Source organism: Martes martes (assembly GCF_963455335.1).
Source record: "Martes martes genome assembly, chromosome: 7".
NCBI classification, from domain to species: Eukaryota; Metazoa; Chordata; class Mammalia; order Carnivora; family Mustelidae; genus Martes; species Martes martes.
The window spans coordinates 138,302,748-138,317,540 of record NC_137894.1 but is presented as its reverse complement, the minus strand read 5'-3'; positions in this window follow the sequence as shown (position 1 = coordinate 138,317,540).

Sequence of the window (14,793 nt, the reverse complement as noted above, 5' to 3'; positions counted from 1 at the left end):
TGAGCTGACTTTCCTCCTAGAGGAAATGATAGCTGAGCTGAATCTGAAAGAAGGTTTTCCTAGGAGGAAAATGAAGATGCTTCAGCTGTAGCAGGAAGGCACTGGGGACACTAGATTTCTGCTTTCAAATGTCACAGATCCCAAGCGTACAACACCCGGCAGGCTGTCAAGGACAAAAGGAACCAAACTTGCTCTCAAGGTCATGGCCATGAGCAGTGGTGGGCGTTGCTTTGAGGCAGGTGTTTGGTCTTGGTAATGGTCACCATACAGTAGACAAAACCTGCCATCCACTCATTTGGCGAGTGTTCCTGCAAGAGCTTCTCTACCAGGTCCTGAGGAAGCAGCAGTGGCCAAGGTGGGTGTCCTTTTTCTCCCCCAGGCATACATTCTGGAGGAAGAGTTATGTAATGGGACACAGGCAAATGCATAGCGAAACAGTACATCATCACACCGGTAGCATGTACATGAATGGCACAGAATGGTACCCAGGTAAACACATGCATGAGCAGTGCATGTTTACGTGCAGGTAATTGTGTACATAAATAGTACATAGTAGCACACAGGTAAACGTCTTCACAAACAGTAGATAACCACACACAGGTAAGCACGCACTTAAAAGCATATGATACTCAGGTTAAATGCAAGCAGTAATAGTGCATGATCACACAGACAAACATGCATATAGACAGTACGTGATGGCACACAGGTAACCATGCACACGAAGAGTACACGGTGGTACACATATGAACATGTATGTAAGGAGTGCATAACCGCACACAGGTAAACATGTGCATAACCACACACAGGTAAAACACACATGTCCCTTCAGTCAGATCATTTCACACTGTGGTCAGTGCTGTAAAAGGAATGAATAAGATGTGGTCCCAGGATAGGGAGTGACTGGAGGTGACAGGGACAGTGCGGGGGGAGGGGGTTCACTGCAGCTGGGTGATCAGGGAAATAGTCCCTGAAGAACACCAGCTGAACTGAGACCACTGACAGGGTTAAGCAGCCATGCCAAGAGCTCCCCCTTGGGAGCCCCACATTCACCGGTGCTGAGGCTGGACAAACCCTTGCATTGTGAAGGACAAGTGCAGTGTGGCTGGAGATCAAAATGCTTGCAGAGGTGAGGTGAGGTGAGCTGAAGTTAGAAAGATGGGCAGATGCTAACTCATGCAGCTCCTAAACTTACCAGGACAGTGGATCTAATGGACTAATAGTATATCATAATAATAATAATATAATCATATCATCTAATAGTGATGGTTATGTGCTGAGCTTCCTGTCAGTCAGGGGATGAAAGGACAGAATGGCCACTGGTCAGCCATGTCCAAGAGGCAGGTCGATATTAGATGAAATGAGACTGGGGAGGCATTTAAGAAGAATGGCTTAAAGCCTAGTTGATATTTGGTATCAAAGTATTCACTTTTCTGGGCTCAGAGATTCTGAGGTTTCACCTTCTAGCAGATCTGATGGGACACACTCTGTCAACATTGAGGCACAGCCACCAAGGAGGGGGGCAGAGCAAATGCCAGCCAAGGAGAGGCCAGGGACACGGTGTCAGTGTGGGAGTTACTGGAGCCAAGTGCCCTGGCTCATTTAAAACTGGACACTAACAGCACCTGTGGTGTCTCCTCCCACTGACCCCTGAAATCACTGAAGGAAAGAAGAAAGAAAGAAAGAAGGAAAGAAAGAAAGAAAGAAGGAAAGAAAGAATGAAAGAAAGAAAGAAAGAAAGAGGGAAGAAGGAAAGAAGGGAGAAAGGAAGAAAGGGACATTAGAAAGATCCTATGTTAAATCTGACAATATTTTAAGCTCATACACCTGGGTAACTCAGTTGGTTAAACATCTACCTTCAGCTCAGGTCATGATCCCAGGGTCCTGGGACGGAGTCCTGCCTCAGGCTCCCTGTTCAGTGGAAAACCTGCTTCTCCCTCTCCCTCTGCCAGCATCTCCCCCTGCTTGTGCTCTCTCTCTCTTATCAAATAAATAAAAAAATAAATAATCTTTAAAAATATGTTAAACTCAGAAGATGTAAGTATAAATATATACATCCCTTTTGACACATCGGAAAGCCCTCTCCGTTAGACAGACTGAAATGTTGGTAAGATGCTGGAAGTCAGAGTTGCTGCTTGGCTACTCTCCCACGGTCAGATTACCATGAGCAAATGTAATCTCAGTTCAAAAACTCTGGTAGTTCTGCCATGGTGAAGTCAAATAGACTTTTGTCATCTTTTCTTCATGAGATGTTCAGTTTTCTAGAAAAAAATAAAATGCAGAATGTGGTTTAAAGTGTTGTCACATTTGGGAGAGGAAACTTCATAGTTGCTTGGTATTGAAGATTCCCTCAAGAAACAAATCTGTTACCCAGAGGGGGTGTATAGGGTTGAGGACCATGTACCCCCATTCCAGACCCTGCTGTGTTTATTCCCTTGTCATACAGGGCCTGGGTACACCGGTTTCTCTGCAGTGCATTTCCCATCCAGCACATGTGCTGCCTTGAACAGGGCCCAATGTCCGTGAATCAATGTCTTGATTTCCAATCTGTGGAACAGAGACATGGATGGTTGCCATCCTCAGAGAAAGGATATGGGAGTTTAGGAAGACCACGGATGGGCTTGGTGGCCCCAGAGACCCCACAAACCCTAGATGGCTGAAACCCTCTCTTTTGGCTTCCATGATGGTGTCTAGATCCACTTAACATTGATCAGATTTCTGATTCTGCTCTGTTCTAAAAAGAGGGTCTTATCCATTGATCATGAATCCTTCCTGGAATGGAAGTCTTGTCTTCATTGTAATGCCAGGACACTTGAGACTTCTGGGTTTAAGAAAGTTCCTAAAAATGCAGTAAGGAGAAGATTTATTTTTCAAGCCCAAGCTTGCCTGACACCAACGTCCACATGTTGCCTGGTCACCATGATGGCCCCTGACAGCCCTCTATGAAGCGTCTGAGCTAACTGCACTGAGTTGCAGCAAGGAGCTGTAGGCTGGCCTCCTGGAATCCATCCACGCCCGCCTGCCAGGCATCTCACCCACCCCTTGCTAGCCTGTCTGATGAAGTCCCCACTCCATCTGGTGAGATCTGGGAACCTCTGGTCCTGTTATCAAATCGCACTCCCAGCTCCTGTACCTTGAAGTCTCCTGGGAGGGCGGACCTGGGTAATAACCACGCTAATGACAAAGCGCTAACTGAAGACCCGGTAACCTCTTGGTTTCCTCCCTTCCCATGGCCGTGGTAATGAAGCTGGGCAGGCACTGGGGGAGTAACAGGATCCAGCTCGGGGTTAGCTAAGAGGTGGTTTGTGGTCAGGCACCCAGCAGATGGGTTCAAATTACCTGGCTTTAATTTCCAATAATTGGCGGGCTGGATTACCCTTCAGCTCAGGGGACCTGGGTCTGTATGGCTCTGGCCATCAGCCCTGCAAGAGAGGAGACCCGCCCCCACAGGATTTGCTGCAGGTAGAAGTGGGGAGCACAAGTGACACCCCCACGACTCAGGAAGACTGGTAGACAGAGTTCTCACCCACCATGGAAGGTTTCTCATAATAAGCTAGGGGCCTCTTGCAGAATTTACAAAGACTTTTTGCATAAGATGGGAAAGAGTGCCAATCCTGAAAGGATAGATTTAGTCATATCATTCTATCCTGTTTTTTTGCATTTTAGTTTAACTATAAAACTGTTTGTGTATATGCACATATCTCCAAACACTTGCTTAGGCTAGCAAGCAGACTCCTTGCTATGGCTCCACTCACAGTCTTAATAATTGCTAGATTTTCATGGGGACCTTCCAGGAACCAGGTTGTGTTTTCCATGCATAAACTTATGTAATGTTCAAATGACCTCCATGGGGCACGGACTCTTATAGCCATCGGTTCACAGTTGCAAATGTTGGTAGCAAGAGGGGTGACTGGGGCTTTGGTGTTTCCATTGTTCCTCATGGAGAGCTGGACTCTGCTCCGGACCCCATGTGCATTTGACCACTTCCACCACCCAGCTCACTGGCTCTGCCAAACACAGGTGCTTTATCTCTTCTCTGGGCCATGTAAAGGGCTGTACCCTCATCTCTACCCCTGGCACCTTCCCCTACTCTGCCCAGAGTGCAATAAACCATTCACTTGTTCATGTACTTATTTTTTTGGGACGAAGTGTGCTCTGAAGCCTGCTTTTCTTCTGTGCCTGGCATAAGCTTGGTGGATCCTAGATGCTTGATGACCAATTGTTGAGTGAATCAATAAACAAGAATGTCATGATTAATAAGACAGGCCGCTTCTGTCAAAAGCTTGTGCACAGCCTGGTGAGGAAAATGGAAGTATACACAAACCTACAAACACCAGGATGGTCCGTTTCACAAAGACAATGGTAAGAGGAATTACCATAGCCAGGATAAATGAAGTCACATGTGCAAAAAAGTGAAGTGCCTTACACCATAGCGTGTGTGCATAAACGTACACGACCAGTTAGTTTGTCTTCCCCAGGAGACCATCCCCCCTCCCCCAGGGCTGGAGAGTGTGTGTGTGTGTGTGTGTGTGTGTGTGTGTGTGCATATATGCATGTTTGCATCTTTAATCTTCTGCATTCCCAGGGCTCCTGGTCCACACCTGGTTGTATCCATGGTTCCCGGCCTACGATGGATGCTTAAAGAAAAACAAGGGCCAAGATCAAGAGATGAGGTAGTTGAAATGTCACCCCAAAGCTTCCTAAGGGTTTTAGAAAGGCAGTATGAGTTATTTTGCATTCTGCATTTGTTCTAAGAAGTGCTCTCTGACAGATCATCTGGGAACAAGACCAAGAGAAAATATAGCCGTCTTGTTCCTACCTGCTGTGAGCTGTAAGCCACTGCTCTCCCAGAAACTTTCCAGGGAGGAAGGAGGCGCTGGCTTCCCTTCCAGGGAAGGAGGGTTGGCCGGAAGCTGGCAAGCGTCATTGTCTACAGAATGGGGGTGGACTGGTGGGCCATCGAAGAACAATCCGACATGCTCTGGGAAATGCTCTTGGTCAGTTGTCTTGTCCATGGGATGGGCCCTCAACCTCAATGACCCTCAGTTTCCACATCTACAAAATGGGACCAGTGAGGCACCAAAGGGGGGTTTGTTGGAACTCCCAGTGAGAGAACGACCCCTGAGTATTTCCGAGACTACCAAGTACTACAGAGGTGCTGTCTCGTTTATTCCCTTACAATTCATGCATTTCTAATGTCTTCCTTTACAGCAAAGGCGAACCTTGCTCCCCGGTGCATTATGTAATTGTCACGGCCAACTGAACACTTCTCACCTCAAGGCTGTCTACGTTACTGAGGTGACCAAGGAGAGAGCTCAGGCCCCCAGACAGTTAAACCACGTTGGGGCCACCTGGTACTTGAAGCACCTCAAGGGCCTTCATAAAACTGCTGGGCGACCACAGAACTAACCACCGGTTCCTGCGGAGCCGAGCTGAGCAACACCACTTGCACCGCGGGAGAAAGGGATGATGCAGCACTTTGAGGCTCCCGGCCTGTGGCGGGCGGCAAGCCTGGGGGCTGCTGGCCTGCTTATCAGCTTCTCACAGAGTCCTGCCTGAAAAGCCCCACCTGGCTGAGGACTCTGGCTCTCAGCCCCTCTCTGCTTGGGCCTGGGCTCTTCCCTGAGGGGTTGCCGGCCTTGAATCCTTAATGTCATAAGGAGTCTCTGTGACTTTGGATTTAAAGGGTCTGGGCTTCACAGACCATGGCAGTCACCACTTGTCTTTCTCGGACAGCCTTCACCGGGCAGAGGGGAGCTGAGAGGCTCCATGTGCCAGACAGTGCAGCCCCTAATGAGGTGTCTTAGCAATGTCTTGACCATCATAGGGCTTGGACATTTTGGGACAGAGCCCTGGAATATACTGACACCACATGTTTCTTCCCTAAATCTTAGGTCTCCTCACTCTGACCCCCCCAACCCCCACACACATGCACACACTTACATCCTTCAACCATCCTGTTCATTTCTTTTTGACAAACCAGAGAGTTCACATTGTTTAGTGAATCAGAATGGGCCTTGGGAGCCAGGCCCTGGGTTGGAATCCCAGTGTCACCACATGCTGGCCACGTGGTTCAGGCAGCCCATCTGACTTCCCTGACTGGGAGGTGGGGTCTGGGAATCTGCATTAAAACCAACCAACCTACCCAGGGTGTATGTTGTCCAAGAACCACACTGAGAACCCCTGCAATAGGGAGTCCATGGGTGAAGATAAGAGGACTAGTGGCCCCTGGAAGTGATTTTAAAAAAAAAATTAAAGAAAAGAAAGATATTATTACCTGTGTGCATTTCAAGATGAGTGTCATAGAATCCTGGTGGGATTTCTGGCTCCAAAATTAACTTAGAACCAGAATGTTGAACTAGAAAGACAGAGGGACTAGTTGTGCCTCCAAGGTATGGGGCCTATACTCCTAGAGCAGCACACAACCCTGATAGATGAGGGCAGGAAGGTGCTGGAGAGACGAGGGGTTCTGTTTAAGCATGTAGAGACTCAAGCATATGTGTTGACAGCCAGGCATCCAAATGGTGACATCCCAGGAAAGGAAAAGTAGGAGATGCTAAGAGGTCTGGCAGAAGACTGGACTGTGGCTGCTCCTGCCACACAAACCTGTGATGTTGGAGGCTCAGACAGTAGTTCAGGGAGTTAGAGGAGCAGGTGGAAATGGGCAAGTCCAGATGATGAACATGAAAAGGGACTGGGCTTTACAGCATAAGTAGGACCTGGTGTGTTCCTAGAATAACGGCATCATGTTTATTCTCAAACACAGCTTATGTAGGTAGATGAAAGAAGATTCCAGGAACTATAGAACCCACACCAGTTCCAACCCCCCTCCCCGGGTTCTCGGGCCCGTGCTGATGCTCAGGCTAAAGGAAACAGGCCCGGGCCATTGTCGAATCTCCTCCCAGGAAGCATTGCTTGTCTTCACTGGAAGACATGTTTCACTTAAGAGTTTTTGTTTTGTGACACGCCAACCTATAAGTTGAAGGCTAGCCCCAGTAGTCCTGTGGAAGTCCCATCTCCCAAGTTGGAAGCTCAGAGATCCGCATCTTGGCCAATTGTTTAAGAGGCAGAAGCAAAGTGGACTGGATGGGCAGCAAAGGCAAACTTTCCTGAAGTACAGATGCACCAGACGCACCCCACTGTCAGACTTAGGCCAGATGCTTCCAAGAGATGAAAGAGTACTGGGCTGCTCTGTGGGGCTCAGCAGCCTAGCCCTGACGGCCCAAGGGAGTGAAGAGAGAGGGAGGAGGAGAGACAGAGGGGAAAAACAGCAGAAAGAAACGGGTCGTCCCCATCCCATGTGTGTTTACTTACCTACTATGTGCTCTGCCTGACCCAGGGCATAAAGGAAGAGGGCCTGATGACCAGAGCCCAGCTTTCGGTGGTCCTGGCCTCATGACCCTTCATTTGGGTGTAACACCCCCGAGCAATAAGGATTGTCCTGCGCCACTCCCTGCCCTGAGGGACACCACCCCTGAGTCATTCTCTGACTTCATTCTCGTGACATTCTCCCATGTTTGACTTCTCCCCATTCACACCCTTTCTACAGCAAGCCAAGGAGATAGAAGGAGTGAGCCCAGAGAACAGTTTTTTGAAACTGAAACTCCTCAGGTGGGAGGTGGGCTTCACACTCACAGCTCCCAGCACCTCCCATAAGCACATTAGGAGCCCACTTCTATTTCACTCATAAGCATCTGAAGAATTAAAAAAAAAAAAAAAAGTCAACGTTGACAGTTTCTTTTCTTCATCCAAATGCAGAGGCCACCAGCCACTCCTTGAAAAGAGTGAGCTTTGTGATATGAATTCACAGCCCGTTTTTGAAACTCTGGGGCCACATGTGCTTGGCATGGGGAATGTTTCAGATTTAGAATGGTCTCATTTAATGTGCCCACTGGGGCCTGGGGCAGCACCCTGCAATCAAGCATATTAATATTTCTGCAGAAAATGGATGGGTATGAGCACGAAGTGGGATAAATAAAGACTATAAATAGTCTCGTGTCAGTTCAGGTCAACTTTCGCTGCCAAATGAGTTCAGAACAGGTCAGTTGTTGCAGCCAAATAAGTTACAAAATTTAGGTTTTGCAGAGTGTTTGGGCTTTAGAATTGTAGATAAGCAATTGTGGACATGTGATAACAAACAGCATTGACTGGGTGTCTATCATGCTCCAGCCGCCATACTGAGTGTGCCCAGGCTCTGCTTCACAAGACAGGCGTTGTTACTGCCCCCCATGCTGTGACAGGGAAACTGAGGCTTAGAGAGGATCATAAGGATAATAACTAGCATGGTGAGGTCTAGTCTTCCTCCCAAATTCCAGAGCTTGCCTTCTGAACCAAAACATCAGACCAAACTCCTATCTATGACTGTCGACTTGGAGCTGCAGACATGGTTTGACTTCTCAAACCAAAGTGGTTCACAGGGAGCCAGAAAGCAGCTTAGTCCTTCCATTCAAGAAAAGGGGGTAATGTTAACAGAAGGAAAACAGGAAGGGAGTAAAATGTAGAGGCACAGTTTTCTCCCTGGGGTGGGGATTGTCAAGAAATCCCCAGTCCCAGGCTCAATTCAACTGGACTTTTTATGTCCAAGGACCATGTAGGCTCCTCCTTACCTTTCCCTTTCTCGGTGTGAGAGTTCCTGACTGCTGCCTCAAGATTGGCTCCTTTCAACATTCTTCACACCACTGTTAGATTTCTATTCCTAAACAGTATCTCCAAACATGGCAAGTCTCTGCTGAAAATACTCCAGGGTCCTTGCTGTCTATGAAAGTTCAAATGCTTCATATTGAAGGTGCCCGTGCAAGACGCCTCCACAGGTCAACCAGAGCATGTGATGTCATTGGATAGGCCCCCGTTTTCCCACAGCAACTTCTATTGTGACTTCAGCTTCTTCACTTTCAGTGGCGCTCTCCTGCATTTTAAGCAAAAGCGTGCCTGGATTTTAAGACCCAGCTCAAATGTCACTTTTGCAGACTCACTTATGGCACACAAGATGGATGGAAGCCTGCTTATCCTCAAGTCACATGCTTTTGTTTTTACTTTTTTTCCCAGCAGTTTTAAAGGCCTCTTCAGTGAATCCATTCCTTTAGTTCTACTTTGTTTAATATGGCAAGTTGGGCTCCACTTTGTTAATGAAATTATTATGACCTATTCTATAATCTGATACATTGGTATAATATGACATCACAGGAGTGGAACTCAATAGACTGTACAACAAAGTAGTGTTCAGCTCTAGAATATGTAGGTTGTAAATTCAATTCCCTGTTTTCATGAGCTCCTGACCTAGGAGGTTTTCACATCATAGCCCTCATATTAAGACATTGCTTTTCAAATATTTGCCCTAGTCCATGATAACAAGAAACCCAATTTGAAAGGATTCCTTATAAGCAACTATTTATCTTCTCATTCTTACCTATATCTGTAGATAATATGTTATCCCCTTTGGTTGTTCTTTAAAAGACTCATAACATTTACAAATAAAAAAGAAAATAAATAATTTACTTTTTTTAGTTCTATGCTACTCTAAATACCACCTCTCCTCTCTGTCAATTTTCTCCGAGCAACTGTGCATATTCCAGGATTTTCCATGGCACTGTAGACATGTTTAGACTTTAGTTATTAGCTCAGGAGATACCCAAGATGCTAACAAACATGGCACTGGAGGCCTGGGACATCCAGAGTTGAGCAGATTCCTTGTTTTCTGTATTCACTTATGTGTAGGTCAGTCAGGTGTGGTAGGTATACTAGACTTCTAAGGCCCTGTCATTGGATTCTGTCTCACAGATACAGGATTTCGTAGCAATTTGATCTTTCGTTGAAGGAGTTGAAGAGTTGCACTCCTTCAGTTAAAAAATGGCCTTTCGTGAAGAAAAGCTCAGACTTTCTGTGATTCTTCAGGCCAGCAAGAAGCTTCAGTGCTGGATTTAATTATGGAAAGGGACTTCCCTTTTCCTCTTGTCTGTTGGGTCTTCTGGCATTTCTGCTAGCTTCACAGTCCAAGGGAATTTATACAACAGGAAGCCTTTCTAGCACAGAGTGCTTCCTAGTTATTCCTGATAATTCTTACAAACATATCCTCCTCCAATGAATTCTTAATATCTTGTGTTGCCTTTTGCTTTTGGTTTAGTTCTGATTAGGAAGACACCCTAATCCTTAACATGTCCAGTGGCCAAAGGACATAGACCTTTAGCTTATTTGGAACTTCAGAAGATTTTGGCAGCCTTGACTATCCACATTTGCATTACCAGGATGGCCTTGGGAGCCACGTCTGCCTGTTCTACTCTCTGCAGCCTGCCCCCGTGTCCTCAGTCCCTGCTCGCATAATATTAACAATGAATATCTCTAAGGGATATGAGCTTGCATGCATTTGGATTTTGGGTTTCCTTTGTTTGGTTGGCTGCCTTGTTAAGAAACGTTTGACATTGACTAGAACTTTGATAATGTATACGGATCATTTTTGTTGAAAAACTTATTCTTCTAAAATAAATTGTTCCTTCTGGATCTGTTTCTGATCCATCTCTCTATTTGCCATGTGCCAAATTCAATCCAACAATCACCACACCATTTTGTTGTTCTTGTCTCTGTATTAGAGCTTTGATTTGGGCAAGACCCCATGTCTCATACCGATGCTACAGAGGTGACTAACTCCTGGTGATCCCTGAGCTCAAGGATCTCGTAGTCCAACAGAAGAGACCGATTGCCTCATTATGACTGACTTAAACCCTCTCTTTCTTTTCAGTTCTTTGAGGCACTGGGAGGAGCCTCCTGACCGATCTCCCAAGCCATCCTTGAGAGTAGTGTGGGCAGCTCCAACCTGCCTTTCCTTGTGGAGTTTGGACCACCAGGAGTGGGAGTTCTTCTGCCTGTCACTAAGCAGAGATGACATGAGTGGGTACAACTGACATGTTTCTTCCTTTTGGAAGTGTGGGTGCCTGCAACATTTTCTTTTCTTCCTCCCTTCCAGAAGTGCAGTCGGGAAAATGCCAATGAGGAGTGGGTGGTTCCAACCACAGCCATCCAACCGGCCACCCTAAGTTCTCTAAATCTCAAAATCTACGGCGATGTGGGGTTGGGAAGATCAGACAATATGCTGCTTGCTCCCTTGGCCATATTGGAAGACGCTCGGAGCTTTGCCAGAACAGGCTACTGAGATTACACTGATCTTTATGCTAACAGAATGCCAATACTGATTCTAAGGCTAATAGTAGCACAGACTAAGAATATAGCTCTCTGTTCCTGTGCTTGAATGTTTCAGCACTGACTTCACTGTCTTCCATTTTCTCCTGGAAAGTTTCCCAGCTTCCTCTTCCCAATGTTGTCGGTGCCCTTTCTACTTCCTATTGTGACCCCATCCCATCCCATACTTACCCTTCTATTTCATGCTCTAAGCACGTGGGTATGTGTTCAATTTCTGTGTCCACCACTACTAGCCTGTAGTCTTTGTTAGGAGTAGGAAGGAGTATTGTTCACCTTTGTCCTTCCAGAGCCTAATGCAGTTCCTAACACAGAGTGGGTATTTCATATGTTTTTTGTGTAGTTGAAACAGGATTCAGTATTTTCTTTGATGACCACAAAGACCTTTTAGGTTAGGCAAATTGGACCTTAATACCCCAGTATACAGATGAGGAAATATGTTCTGGGCTAGTGACTGAGATCAAACCAAAATTTTAGAAGCTATGCTTTATAATTATCAATATTTAAAAAAAATATGTGCAATCTTGGGGAAGAGAATTGGAAGTCATTGTCCATAGAATAAAAACTGGGTGGTCATTAAGGATCAGTTTAAATAATCATTTCAGAAAAATAAGCTGTTGTTTCCTAAGGTGGTTTGGAGAATATAGGTCATCAGCAAGAAGGAATGGCAATCCCTCAATTTCCTTTCTGCATGTTTTTGAGGGAAATGTGATGTGCTAGTTCACTCTGTAGTTCTCGTGATGTGCTAGTTCACTCTGTAGTTCTCAGGAGCAAATACAGTGTCAAGGTTATAAGATTTTGGGAGCGTCTCTCTGTGTCTCCGTGGTGGAGGTTTATTTCCATGACATCCTCCTTTTTGGTGCCCCTTCGATGTAGCTCTGGAAAATTTCTGGAAATTAGTTAAAAGCTCAGCACCAAATGTTTTAGATAAGATCCCATTATTTCCCTGGTAGAAATAGTTCAAAAGCTCCAGTCTGCACTCCCAGGCTTGATGTCTTCTACTTTCCAGATGCAGGGTCTCTGAAAATTCTCTTTCAAAATGCTCATCTTGGTGAGCACCAGGCTCTGTCCTTATAAATTTATGCACTAGTGGGCAAGGTGCATTAGATTTGTCTTCGGAATTATCCCCCAAATCAGTTTGTCAATGAAAAATGTTGTCTCTCAGAAAGAGAAGAATGTTGGTGAGTGTATATTGTGCTAATGTAAATGCATATGGCGTCGGATAACTATTTAGAACCACTGGCTTGCTCCCTTCAGATGCAACACCTCCGAGATGATGAAGGGGAGACCTATGACCCTGGAAATTTCCCTTTTTTAATGCAAAGTCTCTTCAACAAAATTCACTTTTGCCTAACCATCCATGCCTTCTAATCAACTTTCCCCATGTAAAGATTTAAAACAATACGTCCCAAACCCATGGTTTCTTGGCCCCAAGTTAACATAGGTGACACCATCGTCATAAGCATTTGGTACTGGGGTGAAGGACCTACTCTGATCAATCGTAGAAGAAACCACTTTTAACTTCCGAAATGTAGAAGATTCTCGACTGGGGTCCTATTTTTAGAAATTTATTTCATAACATAAACTACAAAAAAATCATAAAAATATCTTTTTACCGATACATCTTAAATGTATGAAACTGACCCTTCCATCTTTGAGGGGAAAATGGGAGCTCAACTGGGGAGCTCCTGCTGGATCCAGAAGTCAGACTGAGTTTATCGTGACAGTCCTGGGAACTCTCATGTGCCGTTTACCTGATTTGCATCTCCTTTGGACTCCAGACTCACCACACTGCATGCAGCATTCCCCCATCCCCCATGCCTTCCTATCCAGAGCTCTCTGGGGCATGCCTTCCCAGCACCGTCTCATTCATCCTTTCATTGTTGGAATTTGGTAGTTGGCTTTTAATTTCTATCTGAGGGAAGAGATCCTTCTCTCTCTTGCGCCTGGGTTGCTTGGCTGTCTTAAGAACAGTTTATTTGGTGAAGAGCACAATTCACTAGGCTTAACAACCTAGACAGCTAGTTGAGTAGTGGTATTGGGATGGGATGGTGTGGGAATTGCTGACAGAGGGCCATGGGAGATGGAAGCCTCCCCATGAATGAGTTTTATAATTCACTGACCAAACATCTTCTAACAGACTTTGCCCTCCACCTGTGATGACCTATGATCATCACAGGGCTTCAGCAAAGGCCCATCCAGGGATCCAGGGATGCATGGAGGAACTATGGTAAGTCTCTGGGAAACCAGGCCATTTATTCCTTGTACGCCTTGTACTACATTCACATGTTCAGTCCCTCATGCGTAACTCAAATATTTGAGCATCTACTATGTACCAGAAGGTACTGTTTGGACACTGAATATACAGAGATAGATAAACTATTTTTGCTTCAAAATAACCTTGTGGGGCAGTCAAGCATGCATATAATTAACTAGAATTAGCAGCCCAGTGATGTCTCGTCCTAAGTTCCCCTTTTCATTCCATACGGGTCTTAGACTCTAACACCCTCAGTCCTCAATGATATCAAATACCAATGCTGATTTTGTTCTGTCGAAGCCTCCAACAGGAGGACCAAAGCAGTGGGTAGAAGGATCCCAGACTAGGATACATGAGAGCGATGAGGAGTGCTTGTTCTACTTCTGCCCAAGACACACGTATCCACAAACCAGCCAAGTCGCGACTCTGAGTTTCATTTTCTCAGCTATGAAATGGGGCTACTGGTTGTTGCTCCCGTCACTGAGTCGAACAGGTTTTTTTTTTTTTTTTTTTTTTAAATGTGAAAGAGCTCTGAAAAGTCTCCAATGCAACACAAATATGGGCAACGGTATTCAACAACTCTGTGCAGCCACCTGGAGTCTGAAGCATACTGGTGGCATGGAGTGAGGAGACAAGGAGGCAATGGGTATTAAATCTTTTGCCAATCTCTTAAAAGATATAGAAGCCACACTAGAAATGGGTAAAACCTAGGACATTTTTCCAGAACTATAAGGGAGTTCACAGACTGTCCAGTTGCCCAATGAAAGAACACTGCAGAACTCTTGAGCCGCTGTTGGGGGCTGTCCATCTAAGGCAGTGTCTGGAAACTCAGAAGGACGGCCAACTCAACTCAAAGAAGAAACCCTCTGAGCAGCCTAGAAAAAAGCGTGCACGTGTACGTTGGGCACCCCTTCTCCACCCGGCACGGCTGAATATGGCCGTGCATATTTACATCTTATCGTTTCTTCTAGTGAAACAAAAGAGCACCATCTGCCCAACCACATTCCGCTTCCAGGAAACTGAAATGAGAGCGGATGTTGTCTTTCGCTGCTTGTTTTCATTTTTGTCTTCTTCCTTTTATGCGTGACTGTATTTTTGTTATGACACCCTTAAAAGAAAATATATATACTTGGAGCTATTTTTTCCCCCAAATTACTCCAAAGCCTGGGTCTTCTTAAGTGCAAGATGCTTGTCTCACAGGAGAAGTGGCGAATACTCCCGTGGCTATTTACCAAAAGAGGTTTGGAGCTGCCTTGTAGATGTTCCCTCACAGCCCTCCATGGTAGGTGCCAAGCTTTATTCCTCTCCTATCCCCACATTGTCATTTTGCAGTAATTACAGGTTAGGATTTT